Source organism: Anas platyrhynchos, chromosome 12, assembly GCF_047663525.1.
Source record: "Anas platyrhynchos isolate ZD024472 breed Pekin duck chromosome 12, IASCAAS_PekinDuck_T2T, whole genome shotgun sequence".
Lineage (NCBI taxonomy): Eukaryota > Metazoa > Chordata > Aves > Anseriformes > Anatidae > Anas > Anas platyrhynchos.
The window spans coordinates 14,900,913-14,921,939 of record NC_092598.1 but is presented as its reverse complement, the minus strand read 5'-3'; the positions used below and the strand labels follow the sequence as shown (position 1 = coordinate 14,921,939).

The window sequence follows — 21,027 nt, the reverse complement described above, 5'->3', positions numbered from 1 at the left end:
AGGCCTATAAAATAAACACAATTTCTTTCTGTTGTGCAGTAGGCATTATTCATTACCAGTATGGTTTTGTTACCAAACATCAGCAACGTGACAGAAGTGTTCCAGCCTTCCTGTTCCCTTTCTGCAGACGTGAGCGTAGCAGTAACCCTACCTGACAGGTGCTCCCACATCCCCACCTTCAGACGCAGCTCGAGCAGCGAGGTGTCCAGCAGAGGCCGCATAAGCCAGCACCTATTAGCTGCTTCCTTTGATTCCCCAGCTACTGCTCAGGCAGCGCAGGATGCAGCCAAGGAGAAGCAGCATTAAAAACAATGACAAAAAATATTAGCCCTAACAGAGGTCAATAAGGTACTCTGAAGGGTTTTTCTGTTTCACTCACTGATTTTTGAAACAAACTGCCCTGGCAAGGTCTCAGAGGATTCCCTGCATCTTAAAACTAATTCGAAGTCTCTGCATAATTTCAGGAAGTTTAAAGAAATGCAGCACATGGATGAGATCCTCTTTAGATGGAAAGACAAAAAAGCAAGAGTAGTCAGAGATTGCCTTTTTCTGCTCTTATTTATTAGAATTCCAATTCTTTTTCTCTGTTCCCAAGTTCCTTTTTATTACAAAAAATACAACAATTTTTGAAGCTAATTGCACTTCACAAAGATAGTGTTAGCCTCCACTAGGACTTGGGATGCTATTTCTGTCTTTCCCAAAGCTAACAATTCTTTACATATTATTTTCAGCTGCCAAAACTGTCCGGGATAAGCTGGGTGGGGAGATCAGTTTGCAGCTATGTTCGTGACCGCGCATTTCTTTTCCTCACGCTAGTTATGTTCCAGATTCTTACATACAAACCCACTATTTTTCAAGTGAATGAATTTAGGGAGTTATAGTGCATGTCCTGCAGGACATGCATCAGTTTGCAAACCCATACATGAACACATACAGAGGAAGTCTTGGGCAACTCAGTAAGCTTTTTGGCTGCATACTCTTTGAAGCTCTGTTGTAGTTACACATGCCAAAAACTGAACCTTCAAGGAAGACTGAAATGAATTAAAACTAAATACAGAATATCTCAGAGGCTGGTATGCATCTCGGAGAGCCTCAAACGGCCAATGAACTTCAGCCTGCCCAGTCACTGTGCCATAATTGCATGGTTATGAACTTTTACTAGTTAATTGCTCCCTTCCAACCTGCCCAGTTTTTAAATCATCACAGGCCTGTTTCCTCTTGCAGCGAAGCCAAGGCTATGCTCCAGCTGCTGCTGCTGGCACGCAGGGCAGGACCGCAACCCACTGCTTGTGCTACAAGCAGAAGGGAAGTCCGTGAAGAAAGGGGCCTTGCGGCTCCTGTTGACAAGTCTGCACCTAAAACATTCTCTGTTTCCATGCCCTGGATCCCAATATCCTTCCTGAGCGGGTTGTCTGGAAAGTCTGCGTGAAGAACTACAAAGGGATTTCTCAAAGCACAATAAAAAAAAAAAAGATAATGCTGAAATCCACTTCAGCTTTGAGGTTCCTAGTTGGACAGCATTGACTGTATTTCTCTAACAACAAGATATTTGCCTGAAATAATCCTTCAGGCAGGCACCAATTCCTCTGCTCTAAGGGAGGCACTGAGTCCTGATCTTGACTAAAACATTTAGAGTCTGTCAGAACATACCCACATGCCTAAGCAATAACTGGAGATACACCCTAGCAGTATCCTCGCCCTCAGTGAAGTACACAGGAGCAGTATCAAAGTGCTGGTTGTTATTACTGTGCAATACTTACATGAATCAGTACTACTTTGGACACAATTTTCCATTTTAGCGCTGATGTTGGTGGCTTACAAGAGGCATTTTTCTACAGTGGTGCTTGGCATTCCTACAGGAACTATAAAGGTGAGAAGTCATCACAGATATCTAAACAGCTTCGTGCGTGGAGTTCCTGCTGCCTTAAACACTGCTTGATCCCAAATGACTAACGGACTGGATTTATGTACCTTCCCTGTGAACTCCATGCTCCCGTGAAGCCAAGGAAACTTTTATTAAAATACTAGCACAATACAGTTACTTTTAGCTCTCAGTGCCAGCAAAATGAAGATTTCTACAGAGGATAATACTTCCCAGAAGATTAAATTGCAAAAACAACAAACCAGGAACGACTGAGAATCATACTAATCTCACAGAAAACTGGTACTGCCTTTCCAAAAATAAATTCCAGCTCCATACCTACCATTTCATACCCACAATCAAACGCAGGTGCAGCTGTACAACCACAATCAATGGCAGATACACACAGATGTGCAACTACCCGATTTGCAAACAAAGAACGCACATGTCAGTAGCATGGACGACCACATCTTCACTTCAAAGAGTTCAGTACTGTACTTTGGCAGGCAAAAACATACATGTGTTTGGGAGGCTCAGCAGTGCAAGAAACGATCACACACTCACTAATCAAAATCCAGCCGAGGCCTTCTTTGAAAATTTGGCCCTAAACGTTAAGCAGTGCCTGGGGGCTGATTAAAATTGACCTCTTCAGGGCATAGATCATGCAACACTAAGAAAACAAGCTTAAGAAACAGAAGCAAAGACTGCTGTTCTCTGCATCTTTATTGGTATGAAAACTCTTAAGACGCCAAACAAGGGGTGTGTTCGGGGGGAGACATTAATATCTGAAGGGAGAGATCAAAAGCAGTTAACGTTCCTGGCACTGCACTGTGGCATGTGTATCTTTATACTTTTAAACTTACAGTAAAAAAAGAGAAAAGAAAAAGGAAAAAAGTAAAAGAAAAAGGAAAAAAGGAAAAAAGAAACATTTCTTTGTTAAATCAAATATTGCCACATGTTACTCATTTTAAGTTTGCTGTCCTAAGATCCAACTTAATTTAGTCTGCATTTAACATTTTTGATCTGAACATTTAATGTGGCAATGTTTTGCTCTGCCAGGAATATTATCTGAATGTTAAACATGAACTCAATTTATTCATCAGAATATGGCAAGCATGATACCAAAGGTCATTTTGTTTATATTGTCCTCTAACTCCATAACTTATGGCCCGTTTCTTTCATCTTCAAACCTCAGAACACTCAACAATATTGGATGTTACAGTGTGGGTAAGAGAACTGGATTCACATTTTTTTGGAGCATTTTTATTTGGAACTGGGGGAAAGAAACAGCCTTGTTTAGCAGCAAGAAAAAGCACAGAAAATATGCAACATCTGCTACATTATGAACTGGTAACAGATCCTCCAGATAAGCTTGGGCTGGTATGAAGGATGTGTAAGAAGCTATACGCATTGCACTTCAACGTTCACAAGGCAGTTATAATTTTCCTGATTCTTTAAGTAGCTGCTGATCCCAGCCGCATCAGTATAAAACCACAACCACCACGCACACACAGTTTTCATGCAAAACATGGCCACAAAGCCCTCACAGAATCTGCGAGCCAAATTACGGTATTAATTACGCTAGCAGAACTTTATCACATGCACATGTTTCTTCACTGTTCAAAACTACCTTTGGCAGTAAGATTAGCGTAGAATTTGGTACCTCTTCCTTGGACAGCATCATACACTGATGTTATTGGCTAAGATGATTCCACCGCTGGAAGTGCTTGTCCCCTCCACCCCCATAACACCTCAAGGCAGCTTGAACCCAAAAGAATAGAACCACACAAAATGGATAAGCAGGTAGATGAAAGTAACGTTAACAGGAACATCTATATCAAAACAAGCTGAACAATTCTCATCCTGAAGTGACAGAAACATACTTCTATTCTTTACTATTTCTCATTACTCCTAAAGAATTATTGCAGAATTCTTCACCCCAGCGGCTGATAACTCAGTTTATTACTCCGTTTGTTCAGATGTGAAAATTTCTTTTGTTTTATTGAAGAGCCATTTCCCTGCTATTATACTGAACTGCTAGCACTTTCACACACTTGGTATTGGATATTACAAAAGCAATATTCATCTGCTAATGCACTATCAATAAAATTTGAAGAAATGGAGCTGATTATTGGTGCTTAGGCTTTTCAAATCCAGTCCATAGAAACATTCAATATGTTATTGATACTTCCCATCACAACACTCCTCTGAGCACTGTAAATGGGAGACTGAACTAAAATAAATGGATCAGATTTGACCAGAGGGAGCACCAAACCCAAAGCAAAAACAACTTAATGCCAAAGGGAGCCACCTCCAGAAACACTGTGCTGGCAGGAGGCAGGACAGGTGACATGATACAGACTTTTAGAAGTTCAACACTAATTCCAAGGCAATGCCCTTCCCAAAAGTCTCATCACATCCAGGTGGGGGGATGATCCAGAAAGGCATTTTCTGGACTGCAGGATTTTCTAAAGCCTGAAGCAAAATGGCTTATTCGGAGTTTCACCACAAGCCTGTCAAAAGCAGCAGGCACTGGACTAACTCTGCTTTCACTAAATCAGTTGTAATCTCAGCTCTGATTTCAGTGACGGCAGAATCAAGCCTCAGCTACCCCAAAGCATACACCCATAATGACAACTTCAAGCATTGAGGTCATGTTTTCAGTGCATGTATTAGCAGATCCCACAGTTACATTGCTCTTCTACAGTGTATACTTTATGCAAGTATTTAGTGACCCCAGCAGTTAGTTTTACTCAAAGGCTTACATTTTTAAATTACTAGACTTAAGGTGGTTGTACAATTTCAAAAGATATATGTATATATTTAGTGACAGACATACACAAGTGTGTTAATTGACAGAGTACCTTACTTACCTCCATAATGCATTCTTATGTTTTATATACAGGTAAGCTTCAAGAGTGCATTTCTTAATCCAATGAAATATTTATTAGATCGGAGATCTAAAGTGTACATATTCAATTTTTTATGCACACCTTTACATGATTCATGAAATTCACCCATAATGCGAGTTCTTTTCATTAAATTTTGTTTTTATGTATCATTGTTACCCTTTTTTAAAACCAGATTTATATTGAACTGACAAATATCATTCAGGTATCTTTGAACAAAGTAGCTCTTACCTTCTGAAAGAAATCACAGAGCTCTGGCACCAGCAGTAGATTTCTCTGTAAACAAACAAAGAAATAAATCACGGATAATGCTAAATTTGCAATGAAACAGAGTACATTTTACATGTGTTAGTTTTTTTTTTTTATTAAGAGTTACTTTAGAAACATGTTGGAGATGGCCAACACTACATGGAATATCAGGTATTAGAAAGAATATTCTGGATGTATATAGAAATTCATTGCTTTACTTAATCCAAGATAGATTTTGAATTGAAGACTTGGGTTTTCGATCAATTTTGCGTTCTCATATCTTAAAGGTCAAGCTAGATATTCAGTCAAAATATCACACTCCTAAAAAACAAAAGTTAGAGGAGCATTACATGTACAAGGGAATTACTGATCAGAGTAAGTCTGGCTACCAAGCTGTCTGTTTTTTTCACTTGCAGCTCAGGCAAGTTACAGGCTGTTGTCATCATTTTACAGCCTACAGCACGGAGGCTACCTCATGCAGAGGACAGAGGACTGCGAGCTCAGTATTGCTCACACAGCAATACCTGGCCTACAGCTGAGGGGTTTGGTTGAGCTACCTAGGGTAGTGCTCAGCAAGGCTGCCATGAAGGGCCCTCCGTCACTCCAGTATTTCTTCTGCTGTCTTTAGGAACAGCCACCGAACTACGGGTGTGATTCAGAAGTTACAACAAATGGGAAAATGTGTTACTCCTGTAGAAAACAGGAATGCAGCAGTGGATACCCCGCAAACTGGATACAAAGAGATTTTACACTGCTCAGCCAGCACTGTCAGGAGTGCAAAGCATTTATGTAAATAAACTATCTAGCAGTAAATCTAAAGATAGCTGACATCCCACATTAGTCTTTAAAAACCACCACAAGGCCTGGTTGTCCACGTTAAATGTCTCCTATGCACGTTCAACTCACACTGACTCAGTAGGAGACAAGGGCTTGGCACTTTGTATAATCTAGCCCTCAAAAATGCAAGAAACAAGGAAGAATTTACAGTGTCATTTTTCAAAGTCAGCTGAATGGCATAAGACTGCTGATACTACCTTACAGTGTCAAAAAATCCTAAGGAAAATGTTTTAAGATCCTAAACCATTTGAGGCACCAAATTGCACTACTTAATGCTAACTGCACCATGTATTTATTTTTGTTAAGAGAAAGAATACTTTTAAGTACTAACCCCAGCTACTGACCCTTTACATGAACAAATTCCTCAATTAACATTTGAATTGCTTCTTTTCCTTGATTTCAGAGGGAGGAAAAGAAAATCCAAACACCATCACTCTTTCCTTCACAGTTAAGGTCAACAGTTGCTCAAATGCAGTTTACAGGCAGAAGACAGAATGTCTGGTTTTGTTGTGAAAATGGATCTAGGAAACATCTCTCAGGCTGGAAGTCTAGTTGAGGTTCAAAACTAGCAAAAGAATTCTGCTATTTAATACCAACTCCTACCTACAGAAATGTGTAAACAGTGTATATATACATAAAAAAATACATGTTTTCTAGATGTTTAACTTTAAAAGTCAACCCGTTGAGATCAGGAGGGCTCAGAGGGACTCACTGTGCTCCCCAGTTCTGCCAGCAGCTTGCTCGCACTGCTCAAACAAAACCCATTTTCCCCTCGCTTCCTCTATTTCCTTATATGCAAAATGAGGATAAGCCTGTCCACCTTCATTGGTAAAGTGTGATGAAAATGAGCAGGTTCACAGCACAGCTGGTAACAGCCAGCCCACTGCCTCATGCAGGTGAATTGTCAATAACTTCTGCAAAGTCTGCTTTTGGGGATGGGCCTTAGCTTTATTTATTTATTTTAAGGGATGTGCCTTAGCTTTTTGATGCCTTCCTTAACTGTAGCAGTTCAGGAATATCATTAACTATAATATGCTGGTAAGGCATTTGTGCACTTTTCACTTGCTAACTACCACTAAATAGAACAGTAGAATCGCTGTAGTTATTTTATTGTTAGTCATATGTCTGACTGTATTAAAGAAAATTCTTCATTGTTCAGTGGCTTCACTTGGTCACCATTCCCCAAACTGGATGTAAACCCTTTTGCAACCCCTAAGCTAGCTGACTTTCCACCGCAGAAGGAATACTCTCCCCCTCAGGAACAAGAAATACCATTAGGACATCAAGGTTTTCTTCAACCTCCAGTTGGAGACAAGGAGAAAACTCCAAAGAAACCTGAAAAAGAGCATTCATTCCTCACGCTGAGCAAGCACACCTGCAGCCAGGCTAAGCCCTTTGTTTCGTTCTCACGAGATTCTTTGCGCAATTAAAGGTATCAGTACTCAGAGCTCCATCTCTGTGACACTGTCATTATGCCACAGGAGCAAATTGCCATTGATTCTCCACTGCATCTCCACGTAGTGACTCCAAAGGTGGGCAGAGGAGCTGACTTGCTCCTTCACCCTCACAAAGAAGGGATCACCCGAGAGGCATCCTTCACCCGAGGACGCAGGGTTAGCAGGCTGGTACATAGTCATGTTTTAGATTCATTTAGAAAAAAATGAACAAAACCCAACAAGATCTGTTGCCACTCTTGCTAGTTCAAAGCAAAAAAGCACTTAAACAATTCATAGTTTATAACAAGGCAGATCACAAAGAATAAAAGAAAATAAATGTTACATAAATCATGTAATCTCTTTCCCAATGCACTTCATTAAGAGCTTCAAAAGTAAATCAAAATAGCATTGCCAAAAAAAAAAGAAAAAGCTGAGATAATTAGATTTGTACAGCCAACAGTGACTTATCGTGCTAGCATTCCAAGACGTCTTGAAAATCCCACCAACAAATTTTGGCTAAGAGCATTACTAGAAAGAATCCTTCCCCTTTGAAGAACAGCTTAACACATGAGTAGCCCCTCCAGAGCATCTCCAAATACCACTCCATGCTGCTTTTGCTCTTTCCGTTTTGAAGCCCAAGGCACAATACATTCGGTTAAGCATCCAGGTAACAGAACAGATGAGCTGAGTTTGGGGCGAGCTGGGCACAGAACCTGGGGCCAGGCCCCATTCTGTTTCTAACAACCTGGCAAGGCAGGAGAGCACAGATTTTGTGCTTCCACTTATTCAAGAGAAGGGAAACATGCAGCGAGTGAAACCTGCTGGACTCGACACTTACTCACAGCCTTGGAGACTATGGATCTGCTTTGTTTTTTGCGCTTTAAAGTCACGGTAGATTCTTACAAGTTCAGTACAGCTGCGAGGTAGAGAAACTCAGACATGCCTCAGTAAGCAGCTACACACTTTAATAAGTTGCTACATCCTGTATACGATACAATATTTATGTGTCTTGGCATTTTTTAACTTCTCAGAAATTTCTACCAATGAAAATTTTAGCAATTTGCCTGTGCTCACCCAAAGTTTCTTTGATATTTGGCTGCAAACAGACCTCTTTTTCTCTGAATAGGTATGAGAGTAGTCTATAAAAAGCAGTATTTTTTTTCCAGGCTTCAAAAATCACGAGCTCTTTCTAATGCCAAACCTCTTTGAGTTCACTAACACAAGGCAGGAGACAACACAGGGAACGTGAACAGAGCCAGGAGGTGTCAGCCTCCCAGCACCTCTGCTGTGAGGGACACAGCAGGAACGTCCCTCACTCCAAGCCAAATACTTACATTTCTAGTGGAGTCAGATTCCCAGAGTCACTGGACTAAATCCTAGCTTCAGTAAGGACTTGGGAGTAAGGACCCCGAAAAGTTACTTAAAATGTCATTTCTCACTTCATAGGTGGAATTCCAACAAACAAAATGCAGCACGCTGGTGATGCCAATGGTCACGAGAGTCCAAATATTTTTACTGCATATATAAAAACGTCAACCCTAAATAATTTACTAGGAATTGCAAAGGCATGCAATACACACATCTGTATGCACACCATGACAGCCTTCTCATTTACTTTGTAGCATCAGTGGTTAGAGTTCAACTCAGTTACCCCCCTGAGCAAGACAGCTTCTTCACACACCTTGAGGAGAGCCACTAGTCCACCTCCCAGGAGGGCAAACTGTATCCTTAGAGAGGAAACAAGCTTACACCAATCATCCCAACATTAGCTCAGCTTTCAAATGCCAGAGGAAGAAGTTTGGAGCAACAGCCCAGATTCTAGGCTAATACATCAAGCCATGGCTTCAGAAACCTCTTCGGGACCACTGGAAAGTCCCTTGACCCTCTGGCTGTAAGGCAGTGTCAGTACTAGCACTGTTTCAGGAGACTGACCGAGCACTGGAACTTTTACAGGAACAGGATGCCCGGTAAGTACCTAACATTCACAGATGATATAAAAACATGAGAAAATGTAGAAGGCACTGATAACAAGGAGGTTTGTTTTTTTCTGTATACAACAACCAGGCATACAGAGACAGATGGAAAATGCTATTCTGAGGTTAGAGAAGACATCAGCAATTTCTCTTCAGAAGGGAAGACTATAAACATAATCCCAAGGGGAAGAACAGGCAGATAGGCAAATGAATAACTTAAGTCTTAATCAAACCAGAACACTAAAAACACTCGAGCAAGTTAAAGATGTGAAATCCTCCGTTTTAAGCTATTAAGAGTTCTTTAGAGTCTCCAAACCCACAGCCCAGATGCAACCATTTGTGCAGCCCTCTCTAGACAGAGCTACTTTATAGTTTGAGAGCAAGGTGATTAAAAAACCTCCCTTTGTCATCTGTAGCGGTGGAGTGTGCAAGGGAATACTATTTCTGATATTGTGCTGGAAACAAAGCACCAGTAGTGACAAATGAAGCCGAGGCCCAGCAGGTAGAGCAGAGGAAGCTAGCATGTGTCCTGCTTTAAAGTGCTTGGCCTTACGCTTTGTTGGTTGCCTTTGTACATTACCAAGTTCCGAGTAATTGCAGTTGCTCTTTACTGCTATAAAATAAGGAAAGCTTGTACCTTTCAGATATCAGGTGCTACAGAATAAGTCTGACATGCCAGCAAAGATAGCCAAATAATACAAGAATCAATTAATCATTTTTAAGCACAAGGCCTGCAAGGTTTCCTTTGAAGGATCATGTAATGCGGCGCTCACAAGTATTCAGCTGACTGCACATATCCGTGAAAGCATTCACTAGCTGAAAATTGCTGTTTGGATAGTAATTGTTAGTCTCTTGGGTTTTAATCTAACCAATAAGCAGAAAAAAAACCTGTGATTTAGACGACGAGCCGTTTATGAGCAAGAAATACGCATTAAATGATATTTATAGTCATTCATTAATAACCCACTGCCTGAACTTTGTTCTCTAATTACACTGCAGATACCTACACAATCATGAATACAACTGTATAAATCAGAATGATGCATGGAGAAAGAAAAAATGCTAAATGCATTAAATAAATCACAGACTATCATTAAGCACAGCCCTACATTTAGCGACTGAAACTATTGCTCTTAACTTGCTTAGTATTTGTCATGGAGCTCCAAACACCTCAGTGTCTCACAACACTCGCGCCCATTTGTTAGTTTTACAGAGTGAAGCTGAAAGATCACACAATTTCCCCAACCAAAACACAACAGCGGAGCCAGAGACGAACTCAGATGTCTTAATTTTCAATGCAGGGATTATTCCAGACTCCATTCTTCCATTCAGTGCTGAAGATAGATGTTACAAAAATAATTTACACCACTTTTGGTTTATTTTTCGGATTTCAGTGGAATTGTCTTTTTTATTTGGTAAGTGAAATGAATAGAATGTAATCCTTGAAATAAATCATAAAGGGGAGCCATTGAAATTATGCTTGGAATAAAGAACCCTAACCTGTTATTTGCACAGGCAACGAACGCAAGTTTCAAAAAAGCAAGTTTCAGCAAAATAAATTGGAAGAGTTCAACCAGTCACTGCATGTGTTTGAGAAATAAGTTTTGAACCTGACTTCCCTCGAAGTACGCAGAAGGAACGTGTTTTCAAGAATACTGCTGTCTACTATAGGTGTGTGAATATTTTATTTCTTTTAAGGAAGGCTTTGGTAGTTAAGTTACTAAAGAAGCCATGCCCCTTCATCTCCAAAACTGCACTGTTGTTATAGTTATGTGGTGACTTCCTCATTATGATTTACTTTAGGAAAAGTGGGAATAAAGAGCAAGTCTCATTAGCCACTCACAAAAAAGCAGAGATACAAACTTCACAATACTATGGATGCTTTTAAACCTATGATTTCTGTACAGCGTAGGGGCTGCAAATGCACAGGAACAGGAGCACCAGTACACCGAGAGGATGCTGCTGGGACAACAGGAGCCAACCTGAGGAAGGAACAAGGCACAGCTGGAGCCTGTGCCTTCACAGCATCCTGCCACCTCGCTGATAGCCCCAAATAATTGCCAGGTCTACAACAGGAGCTTATTCCCTATTTTAAGAAGCTCTTTGTTAAAGGAGGTGCATAGCCACGGTGACAACCCACAAAAGGCACAAATCCATGAAGACAGAATTACTGAGTCAGGGCAAGAAAACTTCTTTTGGAATCGCCTCAGATTCTGCTATTTTTCCTCAATAACTTCGCCAAGCAATAATAAAGAAAAAACAAACCACAGTCTGGTTTCTGGGTGGCTAAAGCGGTTATATCCCCGGCATAAAATACCAAGCAAAACTATCTTTTAATAAAAAACTTTCCTTCAAACGTAAAATTGATACTCTTTTCTGGTTTATGGATAATTTAGCTTGATTACTATAATTGTCAGAGAAATGCTGAAATATAATTCTCCTCTTCTTTAAACAAAGATTGTCTTACATGCTTGGGATCAATCCACTGACTTTTTTGCTCTGAAGGAATAGCGCAGGGGATAAGTTTTAAACAGAGCCAGAAACTTGCCTGTTTGGACCTGCTAGCAGCACTGAAGGAGCACGATGATCCCCATCACTGCCCAGTACAGACGAGGTAAATGGAGCAGGAAGCCACCAGCAGGCCAAGCACAGCCCGGCAGGGAGGAGGGGAGGTGTGCTGTGCTGGCACCCCGGCAGCAGGTGGGAAGAAGCCCATGCAGCTTTTTGGAGATGCAGGGCATGCAGGACACACCACCTTGTCCCAGCCACCCAGCTAATTCTGTTTGGTTCCTTGAAAGCTGATGAAAGGCTCCAGGCCAGACAATATTGACACTTCGGAAGCTTGTGAGGTTAACTTTAGTACCCACACAGCTCCCTGTTAACAATGGCTATATTAAGAAGCACCCTGACAAACATCCTCCCTTGAAATGATAAGGCCTAGCGAAAACACAGCCCATCCACACTTAGCTCTAGCTTCTTGGGCTTGCAGCCCTTTTGCAGCTGAACTCTGAAAGCACAGCTGTGCACACACTCTTACTCTCAGCAGTACTGGAGAAGCCAGCTGAAGCTTTCTGCTATTGCAGGCTCCTCCTTGTATGTGCTGAGTTACTGGGTCACTCGCTGTGCTCCTGTACTCCATGAAATACCTTCACGTTTTCTGTTGTTAGTTGCAAAGCTGACCTGAGTCAAGCCCAAGCACTGCTACGGGACACTGCTCTTTCCCCGTGTTATGAGAATGAGCTACTTGTTTACACATTTCAGCCTAACACACTCCTCCCCCAGCCTCCCGGTACCAGCTGAGAGATGCCATCACCTAACAGCTTGGCAAATGGCACCCTTTGTTGCCTAAGCTAAATGAAGCCTAGAGGAAAAAAAAAGAAAAGTTAAATCAACTTCTGAAGTTATCTGTCCAGCTTGCTTTAAGTGAACATGAGGTCAGAGCCTCAACACAACACTGGAGACTGAGCCAGGAAACAACGGAGCTGAGATTGGGGGAGTGAGGAGTGCTGAATTTCCCACTCAAATTAAAGACTGAAGAAACAACCCTGACAATATTCAGCTCAAGAACTACTGAGGAATGAACAAGCAAAAGCCAGCACAGCCCTGGCTTCTATTTACATCAGGCTCCCAGGCCACTCCTTCATGCATCAAAACGTTGTTCCCTGAGCTTTCCATTAGCACCATTACTCACCCTGCCTTGGCTATCATGTGAACAGGAAAACTTGCTGCAAATATTAAAAAAAATGAGAAGGTTTCCCAGTGACACTGACAGTTCTTTGTGGCGTGTTAAAAAACCCTTCAAGGGGGCATTCTTGTTTCTGTGTTTTTAAAAGTCAAGTCTATTTTAACAGGTAAAACATGGAATTCTGCAGCTGATGTTTTGAATACTCCTGTTCATCTACTCGTTTAAGCAGCTTCTCAGTAAAACACATCTCACTGCAAACTTAAATAGCAGGAGCAACACTATGAAAACAATAGCAAGCTCATGCTCAGCAAGCCCATATTTCAGCAATACATCACATTTGGGATTTCTACCGTTACATAACTGCTTTGTTCTGAATGCTTTACACCTACTGTAATTTATTAGCATCACTTCTAGTGAGTAATTTGTTCTAATTTCCTTGAAATATGGAATACCTGTTACAGATGATACTTGTCTTTTTTTCTGGCCCTCCCACAATTCCATTTTATGAAGCTTGAGACAGAGAAGTCCAGTCCCACAAACTGGCAAGATCTACAGTGTATTAAGACCCCACATATTTTTATTTTTATTTTTATTTTCAAATCAGTTCATATTGAATACAGAGGAGATGAACTGGAAGGCAACTTTCTAAAGCAAGCAAACGAAATCTACAAGACACATGTCATCAGAAACAAGAGCTTGTACTGTGAATAAGCTAGTGGAACTGTTTGATGTGAAATCTAATGGAGACCTTGCAGCAGGTAGTTCCCCAGTTTGGGGAGTACACAACTTCGTAAGGGTGGGACTTTTTCACACAACGTTTCTAAGGATTAAACAGGCTTCTTCCTTCATAGCTTGCCTGCACATTGGCAGATGTCAGCTGTCAACAAGAGAGTCTCGCATACTCCTTTTTTCTGGAGTTTAAATATTGTGCTTTTGTTTCATTGTAAATAAGAGGAACAGGCAGAGAAAATCATGCATCCTGAAGGTGTAGTTCCTTGCTCATATGGAATACTTATCTCTAACACAACCCATATAAATACATGGCTTTAAATTCCGCTACATTAAGATTTTCTGTGCACATATTATTTACCATCTTTGGAATTAGACCTATTATTATCCTTGCTTATTGCTACAAAATGGTCCTAAATAACTCTTGTTCTCCCAGTTCCAAATGCCCCATTTTAGCCCCATTTTACACGGGAACACCTTCTCATAAAAGGCAGTGCTTGATGTTCTGGTCTCAGATCTCTGACCCAGTAAGAGCACTCTTCTGGTATGCAAGGGACAAAACCCATCCCTGGAATACCACACCATGGGGGCTGCCTTCTGTACATTACATAACCATTATTTAGTGCCTGAAATGACTGTGCATGTCAGAGAAAAGTTTTAAGAGCAGATTTCTATTTTATACGTACATTAGCAAACCTTCAGAGGTTACCTGGCTAATTGAATAGCATCATAATTCCCCCCCACTGAGCCTGCAGAATGAGCTGCCATTCAAACACAGAATGGAAACAGAGACTGCAGCCTGGCAAAGCCAATGCCAGGACTTCAACAGCAATTGCCAGAGGAGCTCTCAAAATGAATCACTTTAAGTCAGAACAGTGTTACTAATTTCTGTTTAAGTTTGCAATATTTAACACACCCATCTTTCCCCAGTGCAGTTCAAAGAGCACACTCCTCTGCAGGGGCAGCTAGGGACTGAGTTTCTCAAATAGCATGGCAAGAGCACAAGAGCTGCTCTGTGGCAGCTTATCACTGCAGGGGGTTATAGCATGGTTGCTAATTCCACCAGTTTAACAGTAACTTTCAAAGAAAAACAAGCCCAAGTATGGGATCAACCATGTCCCCTCCTTTCCTGCGGATTGACAGGGCTTGCCAAGGGCTGGGGCCAGTGCACTCTAAGGTCTAGGTCCCACCACACGCAGCAGAGGCTATATGTATAAATACATGTACAAGTTAGGTCTTTGGTTTCCCAGCATGCGTTGATCAGTTTTAATGTCAAACAGATGTACACATTGCATACTGTCAAAAGTCTTTCTTCCTTTTGTGCTTTGTTCCTCCTGCCAAATAAGCATGCTTAGCTTGGACCGTCTGATCGTTGCACACCAGCTGCCACAACCTGCCACAAGGAAAATGGTGTAGGTGCCGCGATTCAGGTGATCCAATGGCCAAGTGCTCGCAGCACACCTAGTACCACTGCAGGACCGGGACTAACATGGAGAAAGTCCCTCGGAACAAGTAAGCGCATTGTATCTACAGCTGAAAGGATGCATCAAGAAAGACCAGAAAGAAAATAGATGAATAACTAATCCTTTAGCCTTGACAGCTTTTGCCAATATCCTTAAAGCTGACATTTGAGAAAAGAGAAGCTTTGGTTAAGAGTTTTATTAACAGAGGTATCAATCCTGTCAGTTTTCAAGTGCCATAAAAATACTCTGATCCTCTCTATTAACGGAAAAACTCTTACAGAGCCTAACCTGAGGCCCAAAGATTCCCATTACCCTCAATTGCCTTTAGACCAAGCCATTTATAACTCTTTAGAATCTGCATAAGATGCATGAAAATACATTAGAAGTAATCTAATTTAATTAATTTTGCTTAATTACATCCATTGCAAGTGAACTGTCAGATGTACCTTGAGTTTCTACAACCTTTTCAGGAAAAAAAGACATACAAAAGGGTTTACAGAACTATGTTAAAATGTAGTGCTCATATACTGAAAGAGCTTTGCTAATATCTATCTAGAGCAGATAAGGACTCAAAAGTTACATTTACCATTTACTTTGGTTTCATTCTGAGGCTGCATAGAATTAAAATGACATCTAAATGCCTAAGTGGATCCAACCGTGCCTTTAATCTCACTCATCTTCCTCTTGTGGAACAGAACTTATGGGCTTTTAGTAACCTGCTACAGTTTGTTATGGCACCGTACACTGAATGTACTGTAAGGCACACAGTGAACTGTGCTGTGATGTATACTGTGGCCACAACACAACACAGCACGTGGCACACAGTCTGGAGCCTTTGGAAGAAAAGGTCTGCAAGACAGCTGTCCGCCGTTGCAGCAGACTAGAAGCAGGAGTGTATGCTCCTATTTATCATATTTCCTTTTCAGTAACACCCTCAAATATTTGCACACAAACATACATAAACACACGCACATACAGAACTCCCAAATGTACCAGTGAATTATTTAGTCCCTACTCAACATTGTACACATACTAGAATACAAAATTCCAGTTGCATAAAAGTTTAGCAAAAGTATATATTGAAAGTCAGCTGCAAAGACCACCAAAGTTAGTGTGAGTTCAGAGAACAAGACTACCCAGATTCATCTTGCTGCTGTACTATACATTAGTTTTCATTACATGAGTCTCACAGGCTTGGGAGCATCAGGCAGGTTAGAAGCTACTGTTGTGGGGTAAGCCATTGTTTCCTCATCAACTTTCCTTCTATATTTGATGCACATTTTAGAAGGAGCTATAGACTGAAACTATATAGTACATATCCACATAGCTTTTTCTATTCCTTTAAAACAACGATCAAGGCGTGGGGTCATTTCTTCCCTCCAGTCATAGCACTGGCCTATCAGAGGAAAATGCAGATGGGATTAATCCTCATCCCACACAGATATCGATTGCTAAAACATTCTCTCTTCCTCCAGACATCCACAGGCTGTAGCCACTAGGCAACAGAACCACCACAGTCTCGTCTCATCTCCTCTCAGACCGAGCGTGACAAAGAAAACTGCTGGGAACCCCACTAGTTCTGCTTCCAATTTATTGATCGACCATATGCAAGTCATTTTTTCTACATCCCAATTTCTTCAGTTGTAAAAACTGGCTTAATGAAATCCACCTCTATATGGTACTTTGGGACCCACACACCCAAACCCAAACTCTTAGATGCTCACCACAGGCTATTTGTCTTCATGAGGAATCCCTACTGCCCTGTTAAAAGTGAGTATCAAGGATTATTGCTGCATTCATTCCTCCTGAAAAGTTCCACTAAAACACACAGATCTTACATTCCCTTAAAGCACCTGGTGGGCACTTTCAGGGTGGACTTCTTGAGCAGCACCAGGTTCTTTCTTTGTTATTACTTTACATTAATGCTTTCATTATCACATGCTGATCAACAAGAAAATACAGATCCTGTTCTTGAGCATGTTGATGTACAGAAAGTACTGATTTTATTAAAACTATTCTTTTAATTATGTACTTGAAAAACTGCTTAGATACATGGAAATTAAATGGATCTAATGAAGTGAAATGGAGTGCTAAGTTTTAATTAAACAAATTAGAAAATTTGCAGAAAAGATATTAAGCGATTTTTCAAATGGTAACTGTATACTTAGTTCTACACTTTGTGTTAAGATTACAGTTGAGTGGGTAGAATACTCCCAAACGCACCTTGGTGAATTCTGCTGGGCAAAGCGCACATCAACAGCCAATTTCCTATGAATATTTGCTCAGATGAAGAGTGTTTATCTTCACTTTGTCTTTACTTTCAACAAATTTCAGATGCTTTCTTGAGGCACTGTTTTCAAACAAACAATGAATTCTTAGTGGATTCTTGATTATTTTAAAAGTTATGTTCCATCTCAGAACCTGTACATTTCCCAAAAATCTGAGTGTAAGGTTCTGTTCACCCAGACACAACTTAACAGCACCACACAGATGACCTGTTATGTCTCTCCAGCATTGCCCAAATATTTTCACTCATAACATATTTCTCCCAAGTCATCCACAAAGAAGAAAGCTTACAGAAATTGCCTGGTGAGTAGTTCTGAACACAGATACTCAGAAATCATCAGTTGCCACAAAACTGGAATGAGAATAGAAATAAGCATATTTGGAAGTTACTCATTCTTTTACAGCATCTCTCCTTATCTATCTGCTTCTACTTGAGTAACCTTCAAATTTCCACAGACAGTACCCCTAAAGGTTATCAGGCAGTGACCTACCTCACTCCAGATGGCCACAAATAAGACTTCTACAGCGTTGCTATGTAGCCCTGTAAGTTTATGACAACTTTCAGAGTTTTATGGTTTTCCTTCTAAAACCTTTGATTAACCATAAGAAAATCTATACCTCATAAAAAGATTGTTTACCCACCGCGTTTGCTGAGTGTGCAGATGACCCAAAGCACACAAAGAAAACCTGAAGAGCCCATCACCAACACAAACACTTCAGGAAGGACCATCGCTGGCCCTCCTGGTTATCAGCGGGAGGTGCATCACCTCACTTCTCCTGAGACCTTTGGGGAGCCGGCAGGCAGCTCTGTCCGAGGAGGTTTTTTTGATGTTCCTCATACGCAGGCCTGGACATTACATGTCCAAGCTCAGGACCACAGCCGCAGCATGCTGGGAAGGCCTCAGCTTTCAGCTGTCACAGCCAGTGTGTCTTAAAACCACAGTGAAATATATGCTTGAATTTCAGCATACCTGTACATCTTGTTCAAATAAACAGGTGTTAGGGTGTCTAGTTCTGCATTTTTCTGACTAAGTCTGGTTTCTGGAGTCCCAGCAGAGCCTTGCTGGCACGACATGGTACGTTACACAGCCTGACAACACCAACTGCACCTCAGGCAGCACCACATCCATGCACAACTCAGCCTTGACAGAAATACTCTCCTCACTTTATTTCTACCTCATCTTTAACACTTCTACCTAGCGTCAGAAATTGGGCTTTTGTTGTCCCCCATCAGCAACGGGGTGAGGGCACCTTACTGAGAAATAGCGGCAGGGCAGTTGAGGTGACCGCAGCGCTGGCACGAGCTGAGGTAAACTTGGCCCACACGGCCCCAGCAGCACTGCAGGGAGCACAGAGGACTGCAACCGCTTTTATCCTCGATTAAAAACCACCTTTCTTCCTCAAAGCGAGCCCCAAACCCCAACACACAGCACAGAAATCACCGTTCAAGGTCTCCAATTGTGATAGTGTCTTCCCCCCACATCTCCCTGCTCCACCCAGTCACAAAACTAGTTTAGAAAGAGAAAAAGGCCTAGCCATAAAACCTAATGCCTGAAAAGCCTTCAAAAAGACTTAAAATAAGCATTTGTTTCTCCTCATAATGATTTGAGCTCAGAAGTCACAGAAAGGTCATATCACAAAGGGAGTGGCTCCTGAGGCAAAGGGAAGCCTTTATTACTTTAACTAGCCTCCTTGAGGGCAATTTCACATCCATAATACAAACTATTCAAACAATGTGCGATGGAAGTAGGTAAATGATCACCTTGTATGTGCTCAGATTTTGATTAGCAATGTTATTTTGCCCTATTTAAGATGTGACAGAGCTAATTCTTTAATCCAGTATTTTTAACGTGCTCAGTTATATCAAACATTTTTTTTTCCACTGCACCTGGGTAGCATGGTAATTAATAATGTCAAGGATCAGAGCTTGCAAAACAAGTTATTACTGAATAAGCAGAATTCAAGTTCTATATGGTCCCCTCATCTGCAAGTAACATCTGCATGTCCCTAAAATGTTACAGTTAATAGATAAAATTTGACTGGAGCATAGCTGTCTGTTCAACGCTGTGCAGAAATGGGAATGATTTGTAGGATATGATGTCCATTACAAACACAGAGCATTTCTAAAAAGCCCTCTAATTTTGTAGCATCTTCAACGTTCGCAGGAAACCTTATGAATTTCCTGTATTTGATGAAATCACTTACAACATGCTACTTTTTTTTTTTTCTGTAGATCTAAGGGCAGACAAAATGCAGACTCTCTCTGCTTCGTATCTTCTTTGTAGAGTGCTATATGCCCTTGCACCTTTTGGCTTACAGAAGTGATATTACCTGGTTTATGGTGCAACCTTTCCCTAATCATGCTTCAGCATACTCAAAATTGTGAGAGGAATAATCAAATCCAGTGTTTTTGTCCCAGAAGCTGAAGGGTTTAATACAACCAGAGATGAATTAAGATAAAGCTTCCTGTATACACGGTACATCCAATCCAAGAACTACAGGCCAAAGTTGATACAGTATTTTTAACTCTATTTAGATGAGAGAAACAGAGGTAGAGGATCGATTACCATCTATATATAAAAGACTTAGATCAATACAAATAGCCAATGCAGCCCTCACCTCCTATCTGAAACAGAGTGCCCTTTGATTTTCAATGATAGCATGTGCCAAGAGGCCAGCTGTCCAGGTAGTGGACAGTAGTGGAGTGTTTCCATGCTACGTGGGACCAACCCAGGTGTCCTGCAGATGCTCTGATGGGACGTGCTACAAGAAATAACAGTAAGTTTTTCTTCTTTTGTACTCTGCTAAAACAGCCAGTAACTTGTGAAAGGACCTTCCAGTCAAACAATGGAGAAAGAATTCTGTTAAAAGCAAACAAAAAACACCACGAAGACCTCCACAAGGAGGAAAGGGGAGGAGATAGCCTAAATTAATTAGGATTAGTATGATTAATTTGGTGGAAGCTGCTTGATCCAGAATTAGCACATCAGAAGAAAGTAACAGAAGGTGTTAAACACAAGCAACTTTGTTTTTCAGGGATACTAAGGAAGAAGGAAACTGTGGGACAATAATCTGATAACACTGGCTTCCCCCCCCCCCCCCCCCATCATGAAACTGTTGCAGAAAAATGCATACCTACTCTGAGCCCAAGACAAAGGTATCTTCACCTGCCAGCACTGGAAGTCTCAGTCTCAGTAAAACATACCCGAGAAGGTAAGGACATCCGAGCTCCTGTCCAGGAACTTTGCTGACCAGGCTTCAAACTTAGTCCCCTCCTTTCGTTTCACTTTTTTTCCCTCTCATAGCAACATCACCTACACATTTTCTTTCGCAACACAAAACGAAATAATTTCTCAGAAGACTCCAAAAGGCAGGGCTTTAAGAACAAAAAGACTTAATACAGGAATACTGGGAGGCTTGCAATAAAATTAAAAGACTTGACATCACTGCTATACCACCTTTACTGTTTTGAAAGGCTCTGAAGAGATTTTCTGCTCAGGAAAATCAAATAGAAAATAGGGTCTGAGGACTTGGTCAGTATTTTTTAGTGCCTGCCAAATCCTCATTTCAGCTCTACTTTTGAAGTCACTAACCTGAGC

At 41.1% G+C, this 21,027-nt stretch overlaps 1 protein-coding gene across 15 annotated transcripts in view; it reads right to left on the bottom strand.

Moving 5' to 3' along the window:
- LOC101791976 (uncharacterized) overlaps positions 1-21,027 on the bottom strand; it is a 716,414-nt gene that overhangs the window by 217,380 nt on the left and 478,007 nt on the right. For all 15 annotated transcript variants that reach the window (XM_072043940.1, XM_072043938.1, XM_072043941.1 and 12 more), the window contains one exon: positions 5,002-5,046. The gene's annotated coding sequence lies outside the window, so the exon portion shown is untranslated. The remainder of the gene's footprint in view (positions 1-5,001; positions 5,047-21,027) is intronic.